Source organism: Dermochelys coriacea, chromosome 8, assembly GCF_009764565.3.
Source record: "Dermochelys coriacea isolate rDerCor1 chromosome 8, rDerCor1.pri.v4, whole genome shotgun sequence".
In the NCBI taxonomy this organism is placed as follows: domain Eukaryota; kingdom Metazoa; phylum Chordata; order Testudines; family Dermochelyidae; genus Dermochelys; species Dermochelys coriacea.
In genome coordinates, this window is record NC_050075.1 from 10,594,316 (window position 1) to 10,618,944 (window position 24,629).

Sequence of the window (24,629 nt, forward strand, 5' to 3'; positions counted from 1 at the left end):
CATCCTTTTTAAATATTACTCATTAAAAAAACAAAAACAAAAAAAGCCAGGAATAATGAAACCAAAGTTATCTCCCTCTCAGAGGAGCAAGCGTACTCAAACCTTCTCCTCAGCATGGCTAGCATCCTTAATCATATGCTATCAGATGACAAGCAATCAGCAATTAAAGGCACAGTGCCCAAATTAAAAAGGAACAGGATGCCAGGGCTACACAAGAGTCTGTAATTCCTTCCTTTCATCACTACACACAAGAATAGGCTCTCACAATAGTGTAAGTGATAAGCCAGCTGGTACTGGAGTTAACCTGCCAGCCTGTCATTGCTTTACAGTATGGATTAGATCTAAAGCTCAAAATCAAAAAAGTAAACACTCAGTTGTCAAGATCTGTCCAGCCCACGTTTTAGGGCTGGAGTCCGTTCCTATGCTTACTCACATTAATGACTACTTAGTTACAGAAGGAGTCCCACTGAAGTCAGTAAGTGCTCACCAATATGGAGAAAAAGTTCCACAGCTTTTGGTGTCTTGTGTTTTTCCCCCCCTCGTTGCATCATTTCCTCCAGGGCAGATTGGCAGAGGCCCTGGGGTTTTTTTTTGCCTTCCTCTGTAGCATGGGGAATGAGTCACTTGCTGGAGGATTCTGTGTACCTTGAAGTCTTTAAACCACAATTTGAGGACTTCAGTAGCTCAGACATAAGTTAGGGGTTTGTTACAGGAGTGGGTGGGTGAGATTCTGTGGCCTGCATTGGGCAGGAGGTCAGACTAGATGATCATAATGGTCCCTTTTGACCTTAAAGTCCATGATTCTAGGATTCAATGAAAGGCAATCCAGGGACTTTTGATTTGCAAGGACTGATGCACTGTAGGTTCAGCACTGAACAATCCTCTGCTAGACAGTATAATTAGTGGAGCAACTGTGCAATAAGTTTTCAGAGTGGTTTACTCTTTATTCTGTCTCAAATGGGTTTATCATCTTTTTTTGGTAGCACATCATCCAGGGTAGAGAGATGAGTGGTAATAATTTGCACCATGTTTTCAAATCAGCATCATGATTCCTTAAACTGACAAAAGAACGAGGAAGGTGCACTAGACTGAAATAATGGAAGATGCTTTCTTATGCACATCACCCCTTGGAAGAGATGCAGATGCAAAATTGGTTTCAGAGTAGCAGCCGTGTTAGTCTGTATTCGCAAAAAGAAAAAGGAGTACTTGTGGCTCACGAAAGCTTATGCTCACAGCTCATGAAAGCTTATGCTCAAATGAATTTGTTAGTCTCTAAGGTGCCACAAGTACTCCTTTTTCTAGATGCAAAACTGTCTGCTTTGTAACAGCTCACTGGGAGGCTTCATAATGACTGCAGTAATGACCAACTTCCACTGTTGACATGGAAGAATAACTATTCAAGCACTGTGAGACAGATATGGCAATTTCCTGCAATGTCCTTGGGAGATTTTATTGAGTTAAGTTTAAGTATCTTTGGGGTCCACTGTATTAAGAGAATGTGGTGTAACAGGCTCTTTGAAGCCTCCTGCTGGAGGCCTTGCAGTCCTACCACACCCCACCGCAGAAAAGGAGCAGTGAAGGCGAGTCCTCCAGGCCCGCCTGGAAAAGCTGCAGGGAATCAGCCAGTCAGAGCACAGTAGCCTCAGATAAAAAGGAGCTGCAGAGGCTAAGATGATCAGTTACTGACTAGAACCAGAGCGGCGAAGAGGGACTGAAAGGCTGTGAAACACCACAGGTAAAGCGATTGGGGAGAAATCCTGCTCATACAGGGACAGGATGGGACGCTCTCCAGGCAGAGACCTAGGACAGAGACTCTTGATTAAAAAGGGGCAGAGAATGTTACCAGTTTTCCAGGCAAAGAGGCCTGAGAGAAGACTGAGAAGTCAGGATACAAAAGGAGAAACTCTCCAGGCATGGAGGCCTGGGCGATACCCTGCTTAAACAGGGGAAGAAGGAGAATCCAAGAAGGTGATGGGACAGAGTGGGAAGCAGTTCAGGGAATGCAGCAGTAACAACTATTAAAGAAAGAAGCAAGTGGCTCTTATTTGTAGGGTCCCTGGATTGGGATCTGGAGTAGTTGGTGGGCCTGGGTCCTCCCACTGGCTACTGTGGAAGTGGCCTAAGCCCCAAGGCAGCAATAAGACTCCATACTAAAAATCCAAGAAAGGGGCTAGACTTTAAATAGGCCTAGAGACAGGGCTGAAGACCACAGAGAGGGCCAGCCATTTGTTGGATTGTGTTACCTCAGAAGGGTTTAATCCATTTTAGCTATTGGGTGATTTAGCTGGAGGGCTGATGAGGGCAACAGCTGACAGGGGGCACTGAAAAGAAGGTGCAGGCTTGCACCCACCCATCAGGAAGTGCTCATGAGAGGTAAGTGTGCACCAACAGAGAATGGTTTATGTATTATTGTGGGATGAGATTGTATGGGATGTCTCCAGAGTGGAGATGTGATGTGTGGTCTGGGAGTTCAAAGGACTATATTGAAAGTGTGCCAGACCGGAATGGACTTTTGGGACAATAAGTGTGAAGTGAATTTCCTGGGGATTACCGAGGGAGAAGTTAATGCAAAATTCCCTACCCTCAGTTATACAAAACCCAGCGTTTGGGAGTTACACCCTGAGGAGTGTTCATTATCTCTCTCTCAATGGTTCCCAAACTTGTTCCTTCACTTGTTCAGGGAAAGACCCAGGCGGGCCAGGCTGGTTTGTTTACCTGCTGTGTCCGCAGGTTTGGCCGATCGTGGCTCCCAGTGGCCGCGGTTCGCTGCTCCAGGCCAATGGATGTACTTGCTGCCACTTCCAGGGGCTCCCATTGGCCTGGAGCAGTGAACCGCGGCCACTGGGAGCCACTATCAGCCAAACCTGCGGACACGGCAGGTAAACAAACTGGCCTGGCCCGCCAGGGGCTTTCCTTGAACAAGCGAAGGAACAAGTTTGGGAACCACTGATCTCTTTTCCCAGAGACTTGAGATCAAAGGCTCGAGCTGTGTTAAAAAAAAGTCTTGCCCAGCCTGCGTTACGGTTCTGAATCTGAGACAGTTATGAACTCGTAACCATGGGAAAAACCCAGTTGTGGGTCTTCAAGGACTGTCTCCTACCAGAGACCAAGGTCTGAGTTGAGGTGACCTCTGGTAAGCCTTTTGGCATGCATGTAGGTTCTTTTATTGTTTTAAACAAATTTTCTCTGTAATGGTTTCACTTTAAGAATAAATGGGCTTGCTTATTAAAAAAACCCCATGTAGTAGCCTATAACTGGGTAACATGCTGTTCATGGCCTTTGGCAAGAAGGCAAAGAGCACATGCTGTCCTGTTTAGGCAGACTGGCTTGCTGGGAATATCACCGTGTAGGTATGGAACTCTGCAGCCTAGAAAATCCCTGTTCAGAAAAGAGGAAGGTACAAGTCCACCCACGAGAAGTGATGGAGTGGAGCCAGAAACTTTTAGAGTTGGTGCCCTTGAGGGACCACCGAAGGGGAATGCAAGAGCAGTTACCCTGAAACTGTGACACTATAAATCCGTTACTGACTTAGCAAAGCTACGAAGTAGTGAAGGGATCCCTTGTTGTGGTAACTGCTTACGTCATCTCTGCAGTAACTCTGTTCTGAAGCAGCTGTGAGCATGAATTGTCTAAGAGGTAATGGGAACACTCACTGTTAGGCTAGGAAACTGATAGTTTAGGGAAGAACACAGCTGGGTGGACACTGCAAAGCACTACTTGAAAACAGAATTTTAAACTAATTTAACTCGTGATGCATTTTATACCCCTTTTAGGCTCACTTTGTACAAACGTTTGCATGACAGTTTCAAATGCTTGTGGGAAGTGCATTTTATGCCTGCACAGTAGGCTGCTTGCAAAAGGCTTGTGTCGCTGGCCTTCCCCTTTGCCATTAACATGCTTATTTTTGTCCCGAGGGATGTGGGAATAGGCAAAATCATGAATATTATCTGTTCCAACACCACTGACAGTGTCAGTCTGTAAATTTTGTCTGTAATGTGACTAAATGTCAAGCAAGCTCTTCTGTAAAGATGTTAAAAGATGCTTTGACGTAAAGGTTTGAATAGGATCCGACACCACATTCTTGGTTTGTCATCGTTGCTGGGAAGCCCAGTTGCCAGATGTGTGCATTTTGGTCCTCAACCTGCAAGGTCTGAGCGTGTTCATTTTCCCTTTGCTGGGGATTGACAATGCTCAGGATCTCACAGCAGATGCTCAGAACCTTGCTAGATTAAGCCTAAAGCACATTAAACCACATGAATACATATTTGATAACAATGATTAGAGCATGGTAATGCGTGGTTCCCACATGTATAACCCAATGTGGGCCAGTTTGATACTCTTACTCAGACTTAGTAGAAATACACCTCAAGAAGTCCCTTTGAAATGCATGAGACTATTACTGTTAATGGGAGTAAGGATGGCAGAATCTGGCCATATATAATTAATAATTTTATCCAAGGTTGTGAATTACTCTAAGAGCTGGGTGATAGTTCTGACTCTGCTGTGTGACCTAGAATAAGTTACTTTGCTGTGCCTCATTTTTCCCCCATCTGTAAAATGGGCATAATGAGACTTGCCTTCCTTTATAAAGGCACTGTCTCATTCTTTTTATCTGTAGCTCTCAGATAATATACACTCAAGAAAAGGTTAGTAACTACACTTCCCTTATTGTACTAAAGCATGCATTATATCATTCTCAAATCTCCCTGTGAAACCCTCTAGGTTTTTCCAGTCTTATTTAATTTTAGACTACAAGGTATGAATGATTCAGTAGAAGTCATCCTGGATTTCACGCAAAGGGGAAATAAAATATTGTCTGAAGTTTTTACTCAGAAGGAAGCGTAATCAATTTTGAATGCATGAACTAATAGCATGCACCCCTCAGACTTGCTCTTTCCCAGCTGAAAGCTAGTTAATTGTGGAATCTCAAGGCTAGATGAAAGACAAATTGACTATGGAATGTTTTTATTCTCTGTCCTATGAACCAAGTTTATTCTCTAACATAGAAAGAGGAAGGAGTACTTGTGGCACCTTTAACAAATTTGAGCATAAGTTTTCGTTAGCTACAGCTCACTTCATCGGATGCATTCAGATGAAGTGAGCTGTAGCTCACAAAAGCTTATGCTCAAATAAATGTTAGTTTCTAAGGTGCCACAAGTACTCCTTTTCTTTTTGCAGATATAGACTAACACGGCTGGTACTCTGAAACATCTCTAACAGATTTAACAAGACTTCCCACCCCCCTGCTTCCTCTCCTCCAACTACTAGCTGAAATTTCTCTTACATAACCCAGTAAGTAGCATAATGCAGTTCTTAAATTTTGATCAGTTTTTGAGCAATGTTAAGTTTATTCCCAAAGTTATTGAAGAATGGCACAAACATTCTGCAACTCCGCTTGTAACAAGTGGAAAACGATCTGTTCAAATACAAAGAATTTTTAAATAAAATGACCTCTAATTCCTTAGGCCCATATTCAGATATCTTTACTCACAATTTGGGGTATCTTTTTCTGCAGATAGACCCATTAATTTCTCCAGTGCTAAGGCAGTAGCAATGTCAACAACATTGTTCTGTAAATTTCAGAATGGAACACTTGCTATGTTGCTGTGAACAGAAACATGAGTTCAACACAAAATGAAATTCGAAAAGGCCAGACTCAGAAAACTCAGTACATCAGGAAATATAAAAATCAAGGTTTAATAAGGAACACACGCTTCTTATTTTGCATGATTTCAGAAACTGACTTCCAAAAAGAAAATGCACAATACTGACAGAAATTCAGCTTCTAAGAGCAAATGCTTTTCAGATCAGTGGGTGGATTTGGATTCTAATATTCTAGGAACCCAACAGAATTTAAGGCAAATGGGTATTCTGCACTTCTGGAAACAGAAATTGTAGGTGAAACACACCCTGTAGATCTAAAGAATGAATTTTGCCCCAAATGTAGGAGTTAGAAGAGATTCATTTGGATCAATTCTTAATTTTGATGTTTTCATTGCAAGGCAGCATTGCTATCTATGTAAGATTTCAGGATTGTCACTCAGTGTCTGAGACTCTGAGTGAGCGTGAAGTGATGGAAACTGCTATAAGCATGGATCAGAACTTTGTTTAGAATATCACCACGTTCAGTAATCACTGGGATTCATGGCTGGTTAATATCCCCAGTTTTTAGGTTCTCAGCCATTTTGACTTTACAAATTAAATTTGTGTAGTGTACAGCTACAATAAGACACGTATCTATCCCATGCCAAAAGGCCTTTGTGATATCAGAGGTTACTCAACCAATCACCACCCTTACACTCCAACTAATTTGCAATACAACGTTGCATTGGCTCTGAGGGACACTGCACAGATAGTGGATTTCTTAGCCCAACTGCATGACAACATGTACTTTAAGCCTCTAGTATTATATTTAAAAGAACAATTGTAGTAAGGTTGAGACTCACAGGTGTGATGCCTCCTGCTGGTAGTTTGGGAATTAGCACTGCATACTGGTCTCTCTCCTGCCAGTGGCCCCCTGTCCCGCTTGGACCCCAGTACCGTTTTACCTGGGAGTTCTGCCCCCAGCAGTACCTCCTTACTGAGTTTCCCCTCTCAGGGGAACCCCCAACCCTCTAAACCCACCTTGCCTCAGTGGCTACTACCAGTCATCATCTAACCCCCCACTCACAAGGGCAGACTGCAGTCTGTAATGGCCAGTCATCATTGGCAAGGGGGTGGGACCTGCTGCCTTTGCCTATTCCCAGGCTGTATCTCTGCAGCCCCAGTACCTTTGATTGGCCTTCAACAAGGCCTGCAGTTTTACCAGGCTGGAGCTCCCCAGCACTGCACCAGTTCCGGTACCTGCCTGTCAGGCAGCTAGCCCTTTCCACTCCAGGGCTAGAGTGAGACTCTTCCAGCTTCTGGCCCACAGCCTTCTTATCAGGGCCAGCTGGGCCCTAATTGAGCTGGCCTCAGCTGTGGCTGCTTCCCCAATCAGCCTAGCTTGGCTGCTTTTCTCTTGTTCTCCCAGAGAGAGGCAGCTGCCCCACTACAACAATATACAATGGATCTATTAGGTTAATGGACGTTCTGAGATGATGTCTCTGATGCTCTTCCACAGGCCAACAATACCAAATGGCAGCAGTCTTAAGACATGCAGACAAATGGGGCACATTTTATTAAAAGCAGCTAGATTTGATTTCCTATTTTTTGTGGTGCCGGAGTTAAACACGTTTAGCTTTCAGGTTCCTTTTTTCAGGATATTTTAGGGGAAGGGCAGGAAGAGTTAATCCTATTCCTAGCAGTGCCTAAAATGAGATGCAGGGCTGAGTGCTGGGCAAATTGGTGGGGGAATTCAGAAGAAAGGAGTCATCCCTCTGAGGCCGTAAAAGAGATACAGGGCTGCTCCAAGGAGGCAGCGTCAGCCTTGATGGATTATTTCTGCAGGTCCTCATATGTCCCACTGTGAGGGGAGGAGGCAGCTCTGCCCATCTAGGGCAGTATATTTCGTTGCTCTGCTAAGTGGATATGCCTGAGTACCTAGGGACATGGGGTACAAACAGAACAGCTGTCTTCACAATGACAAAATATTATGAAATCAACATTTTCTCCTGTGACATGTAATGGATCTCACAAAACTGGGTGACCAAGCAACAGAATGGCAGATGAAATTCAGTGTTGATAAATGCACATTGGAAGCCATAATCCCAACTCTACATGCAAAATGACAGAGTCTAAATTAGCTGCTCCCAGTCAAGAAAGATGTTGGAGTCATTGTGGATAGTTCTCTGAAATAATCTGTTCCACAGGCGCTGACTTTTGATTTTGCTGGTGGGAGCCTCCCAGGGGCACAACCAAAAGTTTCCTAAAGAGGGGGCCCAGAGAGAGGACCCCTTTCCACTAAGGCACCTGTCCCAGAGCAGCAAAGATGGTGAGGTGCAGGGTGCCCTACAGGCATGGCTCAGCTTTACTCACAGCTTGTAGAGGTCAGAACCAGACACAGGCCCATTTGGGAGACTGCAGCCAGGGAAGAAAGTATTGAGACATGCCAGGGCAGGGCATAGCCCTGAGAGCAGTCCTATGGGGATCCCAGCACCTCTGCTCCCTCTGAAAAGCCTGTAGGCTGCAGCCCCCTTCCCTGTTGCTGCCCTGTCCACAGTGCCAGGACTCCAGCAGGGTCTCCTCCTCCTCCATTTTGGGCTTCTGCATAGCCAGGGCGTTCCCAGTTATGGGCTGTGCTGCACTGGTATCTCAGGCATAGCAAGGGGAGGCAGTGGCTGCTGGGTCTCTGTTCAGAGCTGGCCAAGGGACTGGGACCCTGTCTGTTATGTCCCAGGAGTCTCCTCAACATTTAAGGATGTTTAGATCCAAGGTTTTGGTTTGGGTCCTCTTCAGTTTGTTCTTTTCCTCGTAGCAGAACCATGGTACTGCAAGAGTGCAATACATTTGAACTGTTAATCCCGTGGGATTTACTGTCATAAGAATAAACACAGCTAACCTTTCCTGCATAATTACATTATTTTCCTGCATTAGTATTTCTGAGGATTTACACCTTTATTTCATCAGGGCAAAGCAAATGTAAGCGGGGGAATAGTCCCGCTCTTGGGGGGAACTTTCCTGGCTTCTGCACTACCCCGGTGAAGTGGACTAGTGAAAGCATCTGAGTCCTCGCTCCCACTTCCTTTACCCAGTGGCCTCCCTGCCCTTGAGGACTCCCCTTCCACTCTCCTGTCTGGCAGAGTCCTCGTAACCCCAACAAGGCTGGGCCCAGGATTCCTGGGGGGCTCGACCCTCAATCCTGCTGTGGTCACCTAGGACAGGGGCTAGGGTGTCACCACTCCAGGGTACTCTCTCTGCACTGGGCACTTCTCTGACCATTACATACAAGTTAAAACAAATGCAGGTTATTTAATCAACAATTAATTTTAAAAAGAATAAGGAATAATGGGAAAGATTAAAGGAAACACATCAACCCGCTCTGTGGCAGGGAACATCACAAACAGCGTCTCTGGAATGTCAGGACAGTTCAGTCTGTTCTTGCAAGCCTCAGGCCGTGGCTGTGCTGTAGGGATGCTGTGGGTTGGACACTTGCTCTGGTGGCCACACGCTCTCAGGCTCTCAGTGGTAGGACCTTTTTCCCCAGTGTCACCCCCGCCCTGTTGGGGTTATGATCCAAGCCTGGCCTGCAGAGCCCCTTGGCTGAGGCGTCTCCCTGTGCTGGGCCCGCTGCCCAGGGTACCCCTCGCTCTCCCCAGCTGCTTACCCCACCCAGCTCCGGACTGCTCCAGCCCCAGTTCCACCGCTCTGTCTCTGCGCTGCTGCTGCTGCTCTGCCTCCAGCTCCCTGGGCTGCTTCTCTGGCCCCTCTGGCTCTGGTTGCTGCAGCTCTGCTCCCAGGGCAAGTCTGCTCCCTCTGGGCTGCTTTTCTGGTCCCTCTGAATCTGGCCCAGCTCTACTCCCCAGCTTAGCTTGGGCCCCAACTTTCTCCTTAGCTCGGCCCCACTCTGTCTGACCCAGGCAAATCCAGCTCACATGGAGGACGGGACCTCCCTGGCCTCCTGACTCCCTAATTAGCCTGCCCGCCTTGTCATTCAGGCTGACCTGGAGCATTGGCCTCTTCCCATTGTTCCTGGGGGCTGTCAGTCTCAGGGTCCTGATTCCCCATCGACCCTTCCCCGTTTTTTAGTACTGGGAGCTAGCAACTAAAACACCCCCACTGAATGTTAGTAAGGGGGCAACAGTCCCCTTACACAAATGCCACACAGATCAGTGGGTATATTTTGTTGTTTTGTTTTGCATGCCTTTGGTAGTGTCTGTGATGGCTTGACCCAAATCACCAAGTTCATATTTTTACCACATAAACCTTTTGCTATTATTTCACCGTGTTCTAATAAAATATTTTAGCAAGGAATTCACAGAGCATTCAGCATATGAAGTAACACTGAAATAATACAATATGTGCTCTTTACTAGTACAAGAAGAAAACAGATTGTCTGACAGTTTTCCTCACAGTTTAGGAAATGTAAGTTCTGTTTTATTTACATGAAGTAATTGTTAGCTAGATGAGAAAAAACCTGATCTGAAGACACCGTTCAATTCAGCATTATGACTCAGTTCCTGATAATTGCCACAGCCTCTGCCCCAAAGTGGCTGTAATCTAGTCTGAAACAAGACATGACAAGTAGTCCAAACCTTTCTGACGTTTACAAGATGATCAGTAGGATGCATCATCTCACCCTTTTTCTCGTGAAAGCTGATGCTGAATTCTTTAAAACCTGGTGCATGAATGCCACCTCTTTATTCTAGGCCCAGAAAGTGTGACTGATTTGTTATTGTCAAGGCAAAAAAATAAAATAAAAATCAACTGGCTATGACACCTGACTGCTGGAGTGCAGCACATATTTCAGTTACATGGTTGTATAAAAGTAGAATGGAAAAGGGAAAAATGCACTTTGTGCTTTCAGTGTGAGGTGAGCAATGCTTTACAGCCCCAGCTTTCTTTGATTTTAGGAAGCTACAGTAATTATGGGCTATTGAAGAGTACATTTAGAATTAGGATATTACAAAAATCTTTAAATTAATATTGGAATATAAAAGGCTGTACTTGTCCTTTGCTTAGCCAGGTAGAACTGTATTATCTTTTCAGATGTTTTACTCTGCATCTATGGTTTACATTGTACAACTTATCTTGTTTCACTGTGTAAATGACTCTGATTGATTAGTGCATTGTAATTGATGCTATAAAGCTAAATGAAGAATTCAAAACCCTGTTGGAACATTGTCCTAGTGAGTAACATGTACAAAGTCAGAGCACATAAATGTAGTGACTATCAATATCATCTTGCTAGGTGGATTTAAAATTTGATTAACTGTTTTATACCAGTGCTCCCAGCCATCTCTTAGCACTCCAGTAAATTAAACCCAAACATTCAGTTGCATTGTGGGGAAAAACTGCCAGCAAAATGGCTTGACAAAGTGTCTCTAAACTATACAATTCTCCATTGTGTTGTTCATATTATTCAGATAATATTTTTTACACCAGCATTGTTACATGTCGGTGGCTTATGTCAGTATGAAAGTAATATTATGTTAGATTAATGTAGCATGAACAAAACATTACCAATCCAATGAAGATATTCTATGGCACTATTACAAACACAAATGCCTTGCTTACTGTCATAAGCTGCATTGTTTGTCTGTCTTCAGCAGTAGCTGAGCTATAGAAGGGGCCAGCTAGAATGGTGGAGAATTCCATGGCCCAGATCTTGGGCTGCTGGCACAAAGTAACTCTAGAACCAGTGTTGCTAGCCATGGAGGTGTCATGTAAGGTAAGCCTGTGGGGACGTGGAGCTAATTTTAAGCAGGGAAAGCATGCCTATGCCCTGCTGATATCTGGTTGCTGTAAAAGGTCACTGAGAGAGCAGCCTGAATGCTGTTGTAACTTATGCTGAGGGGGATCAGCCTAGTGAACAGCCAGCCCAGGACCGAGGGAGCAGAAATATCGCCTAAAGTCATGTTTGCTAATCCCTCTTGAGTTGCACTAAAGCACTCTTTGGATACTACAGAGAATCTGGGACTGTATTCTTCTTACTGAAAGTAACCTTTTCCACATTCATCCAGGGACACTTGTACAGGCCTCCTTAAAAACATAAAGGCATAACTCTTTACTGTGGAGCTATGAATACCATCTCCCAGTTCATCTTTACACTGACAAGGTGGGAGGGGGAGTGTGTATGGTGTCTGGGTCACTCATACATACCCAATGGATAATTTATCTATAGCTCACAGAATGTTCCTGTTTTATTAGAAAATGAGTAACAAGGGTAATGTTACTTTTTACTACTTGTGTCAAGAATGTGTATGGAGTGTGTGTGGTGTGTGTTTTTTTGTTTTTTTGGTTACTCTTTAGTCTCGTTAAAATCTGGAATTACACCAGGAGCAATGCTCAAGGTTCTAAATCAAAGTGCCCCTTGGAAGAAGGGGATCCTGAATAACTGCCATGTTTCTGGTCCGAGCAAGAGACCGGGTTAATATCTTTTCTGGCTTGTAGTGATTGTAGTTCTTGTTTAAGATAGCTTCGGAGTGTGTGGTGGTTTTTTTTTTTTTTGGTTCTCTTTCTTGTGACATTTGGAAAGTGCTGTAAATAAGCCTAGAGACTGATGGTTCATATGGGGTGTGTGTGTGAAAAGTCCATAAAGGCAAGAAATACGACTGTAGTAACTCTTAAGATGTTTCTGTTTTACTTTGACTAACTACAATAGTCATACCTCCATAGCTTCAGTATTCTCTATTCTTACTGTGGGGAATTCTACGTAACATTTAGTTTCCTAAGCAAATCAGAGTTTTGAAGGACAATCACTATCCTGAGATAAGTGAATGAAATGAGAAGGTGGAAATAATGGAAGGAGAAGAAGAAGAAAGAAAACAGGAGACTGGAAGTAAAAATTTGAGTGAAGGGAGGGGCAAGCATTTGTCAAGGCTTAAGTTTTCAAAAGTAACTTTGGTTGTCTCCCAGTCAGTTGCTCTGGCAGGACTTCTATAGCTTCACTTATGGAAATCTGACTTGGCACATGTGCACATCTGTCTTGGATTAACTTCCATTTCAATAATGGCTCCCTTATCCAATACTCTTTCTATGCCCACTTGAATGGATTCTCTGCCCTGCTCTTTTCACCTTGTACTACTCAGGTGGTGTGAAGGGAGAAGAGACTTGGGTTTCCCACTAGCTGGGATTTCCTGAGCAATCAGAGTCCCTAACAGGCATGGAACCAGTATTGCCATACTCCTCCTACACCACTGGGAGGGATAGCGGAGAAGGAGCTGCTAAAGTGGTTTTTGTTTTGGCTATGCTCAGCTGCCAGATGTTCCCTTAGATATTGTGATGAATGCATCTGATGAAGTGAGCTGTAGCTCACAAAAGCTTATACTCAAATAAATTTGTTAGTCTCTAAGGTGCCACAAGTCCTCCTTTTCTTCTTGTAGCTGAGACTGTGGGCTGGGTAGAAAATTAGGGAACTAGAACTTGTTTCCTGTCAGCTATCCCCATCTCTGCTCTCCTTTGCTGATCACAATTCTGCAAAGCAGATACTCTAGCCAGCTGTGTCTGGTGGTAGCAGGACCAGAAATCTGCATGAAACAGAGGTAATGGGTTGCTTTGCTGATGTGCCACCGCACAACCCTGTCACCTCACTTACTTCAAGCTCATCCGCTTCTGGCAGCCAAGGTTACATTAAAACAGCGTTGATGCCATTATAGGAGGAAAATGCAGTTCCAGGAAGTACAATTTCAAAGCCGTGAGCTAGGTTTTAATCATGTCTCTTGTCAGAAGAAATTACATGGCTAAATCCCTGCAAGCTGCTTTGAATAGCTACCCCTGAATGTTGAATTTACAGTTATAATTGGGGCAAATCAATAGAATTACACATTGACATGCACAGTGACTACCTGAGAGAGGTTGAAAAGAAAATGGTTAGTGACATTAGGAAAACCTATTTCAGACTTTTTTTTTTCCAGAAGGTTATTTATGCTTCTGGCATCTGGTTGGTTAATATCACCCATGCAGTTCTGGAAGCTATTCAGTACTGTGCAGTCCATATTCCCTTCTATAAGGATACTGATATTTGAGAGATTGCAGGGAGATTCTGCACAGGAGTGTACTTCATTGCCTGTGAGACAGTTTGCTGCCAGGCTCAGTAATTGCCCTTTATGGCAAAGCTGTGCCACTTGCTGAGCTAATCATCACTGACAGAAGTGTTACTGTATCTTCCAGCATGCAGAGGCTATGGCTGGTTCAGCATCCTCTTACTCCCTCCTTTCCTCTCCTCCCCTCAGTGCAGCCAGCCACCTCTACTAGCTGGTGTGCATGTCTGGGAAGCCTTGTCTGGAGCATTGTGCATCACCAGTCTTTTGAGTGAAATGCTGCCAGGCTCTTCTTCAGGGTGCACAAGTGACACCAGGCTCCTCTATTCTGTACCCCTCCCCCTACCAGCTTCCCTCCCATTCTCTGCACCCACCATAGGGCCAGGCAGAATCTGCTGGCCAACTACAGCAAATAATTGTCTAACTACCATATTCAGAGACTTGCATTTTGCCAGCTCAAAAGGGAGCCCTTAGATAGACTTAGGCTGCCAGAACATCTCTCATCTCACTGGGATTTTTAATCCCCAGTCAGTGTTTGCTGTGCAGTAAAGCAAAATAGCCAGAATGTACATTAATGTAAAGCAGTCTCACTTATCCCTCCTCTCCAAACAGATGTAGAATATGTCAGTGATCTTTGCATCTTCAAGCTGCAATACAAATACCCTGCAGTACAAAATCCAGATACTGGAGGCCCTGATACTGTTAAATATGGCAATTGCAGCTGCAGCTGCCAGAAAAACCATTTTATGGCATGCATGGCCCCGAAAATCTTAACCAAAGTTTTCCTTTCTCTCTCCATAACAAAGATTGCCATACTAGTGCTTTTCTACCCAACTTTGAAGATCTGTGCCTTGTAGTCAGAAGTCTAGAGTTACATCAATAGCAGCTATAGCCTACAGTGCTCCTGGCACACAGTGAAACCTGCCCTGTGACACAGGAATCTTTTTCAAGAGAGGCAGTACAGGAATTTTATGCTGCACAGCCAGATAAAGGTGAATCCCCCCAATGAAGGAGGCTTTCAAGGTATTTGTTGTTTGAAAATGGCCAAATGTCACTGGATAAAATAAGTAAAAGAAGGGCAAAAGTCACATTTGTTTAAGGGCAGAACAATGTCTTCTAAGGTATAATGGTTTTCTAGGGCCCGGTTTGCAAGATACTGAGCAACTCCTGGGAGGTGCTGAGTACCCAGTCCTCTCACACTGGAGTCAGTGGCAAAACTCTCATATGCTGCAGTGGTTGCTGCCTTTATTTTTGCTGTGGCTGCAGGAAACAGATGAGCTTGGCTACACCAAGAGTCAAGGTCATTCAGCCCCTCCCAGGAGCACATGATTGGACCAGTGAGAACTGGTACTGTGTGCAGGTGATACAATTCTTGTCCTCCAGAAGAAAAGTTGTGATTGTACAACAGTTCCTTCTCCACTCCTGCCTAATCAATGGATTTATCTTCAAGGTAGACTTGCAGTAAGCAGAACCACTGCTAGCAAAGACTTATCATAATTAATGCTGCATTTCAAAACATACGCCAGATCCTCAGCTGGTGCAAGCTGCCCTTGCTCTATTGAATAGTATTATGGCAATTTACACTAGCCAAGGATTTAAGCAGCTACGGTGATTTACACCAGATTAGGGTTAGGCCTTTTTTTTTTTTTTTAACTCCAATCTTGGGTTTTCCCTGAACCTGAAATCCAGACATACCCAGACTGTGGAGGGGTTTAAAACTTCAATGAGCCTGAGCTACAAAATTGGATTAGAAGACTAGATTTCAAACTAATAGCTGTACATTTGTTATCATGGCAAAAAGAATTCGGCAAGGCTGCATATTGTTCAAAGGCTGTACTTTTTACCATCCAATCACACTGATGCAACTCAGGGAATAAGCAACTACCTCTAACCACTCATCAGAATTTTGTTACTGAACATCCCTTGCTTTTTCTATTAAACAAAACAATTTAGTTTACCAATTGTATGGAAGGTTCAGATTATGCAAACAATGCTGGATACTATTCTATTTTGAAGAATTTACTATGGAATACATTCATCTTGGTAGTCATAGCTCTTTCATTAGTGCTCTTCTGCCCAATTTAGAACAGGGAACGGCAAATTATGTAAGTGGTGTGAGTCAAAGGAGAATGAAATGTATTTGGCTTTGAAATGCATAATAAATAAGTGCACCATGCCTTTATTATTCTATGACCAGAAATTTCACCAAAATAAAATGAAATAGGAGCCTTGTTGAGATGGAACAAAAATGAACAGGGTATTCCACTATTCACTGCAGGAGGGGTGGAAAGGATGGAATGTTCACTGTAATGTGGTGGGCTGCTTACATTACACATTGGTGCAAGGTTGATTTGGCTTTTCCCACATGAAATATGACATTAGATACATTTCAATGCAACACAAAGAATGACTATAATCTTTCTCCTAATAGATCATAAAATAAACAGATACTTCATTAACACGACAATGGACAAAAGATGTGTGAGCTCTCTCTAGAGCTGCACTGAGTGGGAATAATAGCCTATATCCATCTTATCATACTTGGTATCTGTGTGCTCACAATTCAAATCTGAAAATCAAGGGCGTGACAATTAGGGACTGGTCTAGATTGCCCTCCCCATGGACATCCAAACATATGAGTGAAGGGAGGAATTGTCATCTCCAAGTCACATGCAGGTCCGTAGAAAGGGTACTGGAAATAGGACTATTGACTAGATGTGTTAAGATGTGAAGAGGACTGTGCATTATGGCAACTAAGATACAGTATTATGTGGCCTAATTCTTCACACCACACTGACATGAAAATGATGAAGGGTTTGCTGGGCCAGGCTGTCAGATTCATAGAGACAAGAAACTTTTGAGTTTACAGAGCTCTTCTGCAGTTCAGCTCTGTGTAAGCTCTAAAGCTTGACTCTTAGTAACAGAAGCTGGTCCAATAACAGATGTTATCTCAAGCACCTTGTTTCTCTAATATCCTAGGCCCAACATGGCTACAATAACACATTCAAAAATAGTCTGTTACCTTTTTGTAACAGAAAATATAATCAAGTTAAGGTGGCAGATGAAAAAAAGGGATGCAAGTCACATGATCACAATATTTAAAAGTGCTCAGCATTGGTAAATTATTAGTAACAGTAAAAGATTGGGTGCTCACTGACTCTATGTTTGATCTGTTTTTGTGAGACCTGGGTCTGCAAATAGAGTTTTGACCAGCATGATATTAATTGTTAATGGAAACCCTTACTAAGAATACTGATGCTTTGACTGATTCTCCTGTTAAGTATGTGAGTGTGGCATGGATTAGTAGCATACTGAAGAAATTTATTTATGAATTATATTTATATTTTTTCTGTGTAATAAATTCATTGGAGAAGAAGGTCACATTCATAATTTTAGTAATAGTGTTTCAAAATGACAATTTATGTATGTTTGTTCTCTGTTATGGGAGTGCTGCATTCTATTTCATTGGCCAGCATACCCTCTCTATGAAATACAGTATTACAGAATAATCCATTTCAGTAAACATTGGAGAGTGAATCTGCAAAAAGGCTGTACATGTCCATAAGCCCAGCATCATGCAAGCAACTGCAGCATGAGTTTCATTACAATGCTTCATCAGTGAATGACCTTAGCCTGAATCTGAATGCGTAGGACACTTGGTAATTCATTTCTACACTAAATCAGTGCTCCTTTTGAACTGAATTAGGGATTTGCAATGTGAAAAGGACTAAACTAGGAATATCAAAACCAGGAACCTTCTATAGTTATATTATCAAGGGTAAGGCACCTTTTATAGCCCAAAAATTATAATGCAGTTTTTGGCTTCCTTAGAGAAATGTTTGATTCAATAAGGACAAAATCTTTCTAAGAGCCCACTTTTGATCCCCTTGAAACTAATTGCAAAACTCCCATTGATTTCAAGGGAAGGATTGTGCTCTACCTGTATGTACTAATGGTGACTGAACACCTTCAAATAAAATTCCTGTCCTTGAATATCTTAACATAAATTCAGGTCACAAGGCAGCAGGAGCCAGAATTTCCCAACAAAACCGGGATTTAACCATTTAATACATGAACACATGTAATGAGAATCAATCCATTTTTCTATCTTAAAAGAAAAATAGTGTATATTTGCTGTGATGGTTCTTTTTCCCTATGCACAAGCTGAAAAATCTTGGCTTGCTTCACCAGTGACAAGACAATTGGCAATCAATTCTTTGTTGTTTCAACAGTTTTTAAAGTATTAATCTGGAAGATACAGTACCCTGTTATAGCTGTAGCTGTAAATTGCTTGGAGTGAGAATTATATGTTGGGACAGATTTAAACCATTCACAGTTAGGAAACTGATAATCTGCTTTCCATAAAGTAACTGTTGTAATGTACCAAAAAAGCCAGAAAATTTGATAGAGGTACTGGTACAAGAGGTGAATATAACTCAACCACTCAGTAATAGCAACCATAATTAAATTTAACATCTTGGTGGAGGGATGAGCAGAATACCAAATAAACCCACCAGAGTAGACTTCAATGTCAAAAAGGGGAACTTTATGCAAAATGAGGAAGCTAGTTAAATAAAAATTTAAAAGGAACCGTCACAAGAGTAAAATGCCTGCAAGTTGCCTGGAAACTATTTAAAAACACCACAGTAGAGACTCAAACTAACTGTATACCCAGCGCTGATAAGTGCAAAGTAATGCATACTGGAAAACGTAATCCCAACTTTACATAGACAATGATGAGATCTAAATAATCTGGTCCCACTCAAAGATCTTCGAGTCATTGTAGATAGTTTTCTGAAAACATCCTCCCTATGTTCAGCGGTAGTCATAAAAGCTAACAATGTTAGTAAACATTAGGAAAGGGAAAGCTAATAAAACAGAAAATATCATAATGTCACTATATAAATCCATGGTACACCCTACTGTCAAGACCATGTGAAGTTCTGGTCACCCCATCTTAGAAAATGTACAGAGAAGGGCAGCAAAAGTGATTGGGGTATGGAACAGCTTTCACGAGGAGAGATTAAAAAAGCTTGCATTGTTTAGCTGGGAAAAGAGACAAGAGGGGGGTATGATAAAGGTCTATAAAATCATGAATGGCATGAAGAAAGTGAACAAGGAACTGTAATTTACCTCTTCTCATAATGCAAGAACCCACGCAATTAAGAGGCAGTAGGCTTAAAACACACATAAGGAAGTACTTCACCTAATGCACAGTCAACCTGTACAACTCATTGACGATGGATATTGTGAAGGCCAAAAGTATAGCTGGCTTCAAAGAAGAATTAGATAAGTTCATCGAGAATAGGTCAATCCAAGGGTATTAGTTAAGGTAGTTGGAGATGTAACTACATGCTCAGGGTGTCCTTAAACCTCTGAGTTTCAGAAGCTGGGACTGGATGATAGGGGATGGATCACTCAAATTGGCCTGTTCTGTTCTTTCCTTCTGAAGCATCTGACACTGGCTGCTGCTGGGAGACAGGATAGTGGGCTAGATGGACCATTGGTCTGACCCAGCATGGCCATTCTTATGTTATGTTCTTAAATAATAGAATGTTACCACAAGTGGATAACATGTAATAAGTGCAGACTGTCAATAGCCTCGTGTGTGTGTGTGTGTGTGTGTGTGTGTGTGTGTGTGTGTGTGTGTGTGTGTGTAAAAAGAGATGTTTTCTGTGGCTGGGGTTTTTTTTTCATCTGTGTCTTCAACAAATATTTCCTGTATCTTTTCAATGTTTTTGATCCCAGATGCTTAATGGGAACAGGTAACTGCTTGAAGTTAGACACCTGCTTAAGTGTCTTGCCAGATGAAGGTCTAAATCAGCTGTATTAACTGAAAATATTTTCCAACATGTCTGTCTTATGGGTTGTTTAAGCCATAAAACAAGTGCATAGACAAGGTCACAATGCAATGACTACATCTTGAATTTAGGGATGAATCAAAAAGCATAAAACCTTCATTTTCCTTCATAAATATTTCAGACATCAGCAACTGAAAACTATATGCTTGGACTATAAGAAACAAAGCTGTAATTGACATTTTTTTTATTATAAGATCTCTAGCCTAATTTTGGAGACTAAAGTAGTTTGGATAATGTGTGAATAAACTGTACGTTGTCTAGCTCATTGCTTCTTACTGGGGGGACAAAGTGTTATATCCACCAGACTGAACCTCTGAAACTTTTTGCATTTACTCATTAACTTTCTTGAGAGAGAGAGAGAGAGCACTTGGGCTGTAGCACTTCAAATGACTATTTTCTTTAACATTTTCTTTGCAGTATCTCAAGAGGAGACAAATTAACTTGTCAACAGTATGCGTAATGGAAGGTTTATTTATTTTCTGTAGCTGAACATTGAATTTCTATTTAATGCAGGATCCCATTAACTCATAAATATTGAAACTGAAGTTATGAACTTTCCATCTAAAGATATGGTGATGTTGATGTGATGTATGTGATTCTTTAAAGACTTTCCTTTGATGCCCCGCAAAGGGATGAGATCTACCAAGAACAGGGATGTCTGCATGGCATCAGTAGGTTTTATATTTGTGTTCAATTCTGAGTTGTAATGAAGTTTATGGAACCTGAGTACACAATGTAAATAGGTTGAAAGTGTAGTTGCTTTGCTAGTGTGTCAGTATTTTTGTGGTTTGGCTATTGTACAAACCAAAAAATAAAGGAAGTTAATAAAGTTACACTAGTGCTGTGATGGCAGTGCTAGCATTACTACCCTACCCTACAGTGCCTTCCTTGCCTGATCATGTTTTTGTGGAGCAATGTCTCTTCTTTGTGGGAGGCAGCAGTTCTCTGCAATGTCCCCTTCACACAGGCACTCCCCACTGTTGTCTGCAAGGATTGGCTGCCTGCTGTGGGCAGGGTAATGTGTTCTGTAAGCTTTGTTTAGAGACTGACAAAATCCAAGTAAGAAAATTAACTCTAGATTCGGCTGTCTGTGCTTTTTTAAACAAAGGGGGGCGGGGGAACCCCTTCAAAATGCAAGGTCTTCATTGCAGTGCACAGGGCAGGACCCAGGCCTGGATGCTGGGTCATCCCTGAAGAGCTGCTTGTACTCTGTCCCAGTCTCTCACCCACCACTGCTCCTGCATAATGGCTGGGGGGGGCTTTTAAACTGGCCTGCTGGTGCTTAATTGGTCAGTATTTCCTCCTGGCTCTTCTAGACCATTGGAGGACTGTCTTATTGGTCACCCAATCTGAGTGGACTTTCCTTAGTCTGGGAGTGTCAGCAGGAAGTAGGGAAGGCCTGATAGGCCACATCACACTTGTACTACTTCGCTGCCCCTCCAGCAAGCATGTTTGTGCTGTCAGGGATTAAAGTAGTAAACTATTGTTAGCAGGCGAGGTGTTCATACACCCTTATTTTAAAATTTGTAATGTTTTCCTAAGTAGCTGGTTTGCCTGGGTAATTGTGCAGTGGGGGCAGGAGCCACATTTGGAGGTTGGGGTGCTCCTTTTCTATGCATGAAGTTGGCCTAAAGTTTGAAATGAGAGCTAATCTGAGGAACGGGTGTGTCAGATGGTGGTACCTGACTGGAAAAAGCACATTCATGATGCAACACAGAGCTACTACTGTAGTCCAGCAGAACTAACAGACATAGCCATTAATGACAAGCTTCTAGCATACAGTCATGGCATCAATTAATTGCAGAGCTATCAGAAGTTATGGCATTATAGGTATTAATATGCAGCTATTTCATATTTTTATGCAACTTAACTCTTCCAGTACTAAGAAAAGGAGTACTTGTGGCACCTTAGAGACTAACAAATTTATTTGAGCATAAGCTTTCGTGAGCTACAGCTTACTTCATCGGATGCTATAGCTCATGAAAGCTTATGCTCACATAAATTTGTTAGTCTCTAAGGTGCCACAAGTACTCCTTTTCTTTTAGCGAATACAGACTAACACAGCTGCTAGTCTGAAATCTACCAGCAATGTAGCTCAGCTTGAGCTAAGGAGCACTGACACGTGTTTGGGAGACTTCCAACATGTGTGTGGACTCAGATACATCATGACTGGATGATTTAAGGCCCTATCATATTGAACAGCATCACTTGCTGGGTAAGTAATGGGTAATGAACTGGACATTTTGTGATAGTGTGTTAAACTTGTGATGATGAAACCGTCTCACATCAATTCATGATTCAACTAAGGAAACCTATACAAGTTCTAATTTGCTTTACTCATTTCAAGTCATGATATCTCCCAAATTCCCATTCCCTGAATGCAATATTCCTATTACCGCTATATATTGTCACAAGCTTATTGGTAGTTGTCCTAGTAGTCATGCACTTTGCTTGAAATTCAGGCTTCAGTAAATCTTTATTTCTGACCACTCTGTCTTTGTAATGTTCAGTCTTTGCATCATCCTACTGGGATAAATTGTATTTTCTTTGCCCAGAGAGCAAAGAAAACTGTCAGCAAACAGTTGCTACCAGACCTGTGTTGTGGTTACTTCAGCCTGGAGCTAGATAACATGGACACTACCTTCATCATCCTTATGTGGTGTCAGATTTGTAAATTCAAACTCAAATGTGCAGCGTTGTTGCTGCAAAAATACAATGAGCTGCTGTTTTTCTTCTTTCAAAGGCAGCCTGCAGACAAAGCCCCTTGTTATTATTGACTGTTATCTAAAATTAGAACAACCAGCAGTCTCCCTCAGGAGGAAGCTGGTCTTTTCCCTTCCAGAAAAGATCTCTTTGTAGAAGAGGCATTTGAACATGAAAATATGTTGATTTGAGAATTTGCTTTAAAGAAATTCAGACCGTCTGAGATCCAAATTAAAATGAGGTTTTCAAAAGCTTTGCCAACAAGAGTAATTGACATTTTAGGGAGTTGGAGGAAGAACACTAAATAAACAAAATTCTGAATATGACCGATGAGTTACCCTTCATTGCTATTGTCATGACTAGACAGTCTAGTATAACACAGGGATTCTTTCGTTTGCTCTCTTTCAACCAGAAAGCAATTGTAGCTTGCCCATAAGAAATATGAAGGCTGCCATAGCATCTAGCCCTTCTTCATTAAGAGATTTTTAAATTGTTAATGTGCTTCTGTAAGTGGGCAGGGAAATCTAATATCCCCAGACTTCAGCTTCCCTCCACTTGTTCCAGTACTTAGAGCCACTGTAGGAAAACTTTGGCTGGACCTATAAATAAAATCAATGGCTGGAAATATTTCACTTGGATTAAATTTGAATACAAAATATTTAGGTGCAATGATGGGCAAATTGCTTATTGTTTTTATGGGTGAAATTTCAGCTTGGGTCTAACTCACAAGTATTTATATAGATTCTTGAGAGGTTAAAATCTGGTGGTGTCCTGTCATTCTTGACCTGAGAACTTGACATTGAAAATTTTATTACAGCTCCAACTTGGCTTTGACCTTCAGCCTGCTTCAGGTCTCTGAATATGATCCTGATTTGGCTTGTCTACAGACTCTGACCAGCAGCTTGTCCCCACACCTTGGTTTAGTGTTGCCCTCACCCCAGTCCTGACTCTACAGCCAGCTGCAACCTTTGCTACCTGTACTTGACCACAACTCCAACCACCAGGACTGACTGCCTAGAACCCAGAGCCTGCCACCATGATCTGACCCAGAATGACACTTCTTGTGTTCTAAAAATATTTTTATTTGTTCCTTTTCAGACTAAGCCCTTTTAGGTGCAATGAACAATATTTACTTTTGTTGCTGTTTATCTTAATTATACCAACTAATACAGAACAAGGAAAAATCTGTTTTGAATTAATATTTTTCCAACACTGACGGCTGCAACCCTTTAATTATTCTCCTGGGTCTAGTATTGAAGTTATATTAATAAGCATTTGAGTTCATCCAGAAGTAATAGCTGAACCTGTTATTGGATTTAGCATCCCCCTATCTTGTATATCTGGCTTTACCGTATGCTTTATGATGAACTCATTAATTTTATTCTATCTCGCATAATAGACAAATCACAATAGGAGGCTGAGCTTTGAAGTTGTTTTATCCGGTGATGGAGTTCCCTTTACAGAGAGTTGGAAAAGAAAATATTTAGGGCATGAATGTTCTAAATGTGCACATCCTGTCTGAGGAAAAGAGAAACCAGGAAATTTTAATGTTTCTTTTACACTAAGGGATATTTTGAAATGAGAGACCTGTTTTTAGTGGTGCTAATGCCTTTATGAAGCAAAACAATCTCCTAATAAGTGGGTAAAATGGTAGGGCTTTTGCTCCAATCCTACACACTACTCTACACAGGCAGACTCCTAAGACTGCTGGGTGATATTGCCCCTTCCCTAGGCTTCAGAGCGTGAGCCACAACTTCAGAGCACTGTCTAGGCAGCTATTTTTAGTGACCTCTCTAGCCCAAGTCAGTTGACCCAGGCTGCGGGGCTTGCTGCCATAGGTGTGTAGACGTACCCCGTTCAAGTCAGTGGGAAAGCTCCCGCTGACTTCAGTGTGGCCAGGATTTCAGGTGTTGGCTTCAGCATAGCCCTGAATACCATGCAGGATCGCAGTTCAGTTTGCAAACACCATCTGTGATGTCACGTTCCTGCTCCTTCGAAGATTGCCAGAGATTAAAGAGCTAATAGGGAATTTGTATGTCTAATGTGGCAGACAAGCACAATACAAATTGTTGAAAGAAAACCATTTAAGTTATACATCAAAAATGAACCGGAAGGGGCACAAATGATTTATGGCTCTGTTCCTGCAAAAGCTTAGACATATGCTTAACTGTCATGAGCTTTTTATAACTAGAACAATAAATACTATTTGTTTCTATTTTAACAGTTCTGTTTGGACCATATGTTTGTGCTGAGATCTTGTGAGTCCTCCATCTCTACAGTTCCCACTGAAGTCACTTCAAGTCCCACGGGAAGATTTACAGGATCAAGTGATTTAATAAATAAATGGAAAACTAAATCGCAAAGCTGGTCAGAATGAGAAATTGATTATCAGGATCGGCAGGATTAGCTGCATAGCTGAGTACGTTGTTTCTGTATCTCAGAATCG

At 42.3% G+C, this 24,629-nt stretch overlaps 1 long non-coding RNA gene across 1 annotated transcript; it reads left to right on the forward strand.

The window, feature by feature from the left end:
- Positions 1 to 1,613: 1,613 nt before the first annotated feature.
- LOC122455442 lies at positions 1,614 to 24,295 on the forward strand. The gene is made up of 3 exons (XR_006273649.1): positions 1,614 to 1,735; positions 11,187 to 11,308; positions 23,001 to 24,295. It is a non-coding gene; the product is annotated as an uncharacterized LOC122455442 (long non-coding RNA).
- The last annotated feature ends 334 nt before the right edge of the window (positions 24,296 to 24,629 follow it).